Here is a 544-nt window from a genome sequence, read left to right as displayed (position 1 = left end):
ATAATAATCATGATTCATTCGATTTGTAACTAGTCATATTTTGTAAAATTTAATTACAAAATTTTTTTCCTCTTCCATTTTCGCCTAAAATCAACTCTTGAAAAGATACATAATTAAATAGGAAGAAAAATAAGATATTTTTCGAATTTTTTTAACATATTGTGCCGCCAAAAGTTAAGCCCACGTAAAAAAATACCATAGTGTAAATTCAATGATATTTATAAATACTAATGTGATAGTATCGAATTTTGAATGAATTTAAGATTTTAAGAAAGATATTATGAACACAATTTTTAGTTAGAACTAAAATATGGGGAATGAGAACAAACGGTGTAAAAATCTGGACAAACACATACCTGCACCTACTCGCAGTTTCATCAAACAACAAATAGGTTTACTTGGTTAGTTACGAATTGGATAAAACTCTTTAATTTTAGTGTATACTTTTTATTTGGAAAAAAGTTTGGATACAATCTCGCTATTACAATTATTAACATTTCTGTCCTCTTTTAATGTTATTTTAGACAAACATTTTTATGATCGT

Source organism: Anoplophora glabripennis, unplaced genomic scaffold (assembly GCF_000390285.2).
Source record: "Anoplophora glabripennis isolate ALB-LARVAE unplaced genomic scaffold, Agla_2.0 scaffold4517, whole genome shotgun sequence".
NCBI lineage: Eukaryota > Metazoa > Arthropoda > Insecta > Coleoptera > Cerambycidae > Anoplophora > Anoplophora glabripennis.
The sequence above is the reverse complement of the archived record's forward strand: the minus strand, read 5'-3'. Positions refer to the sequence as shown.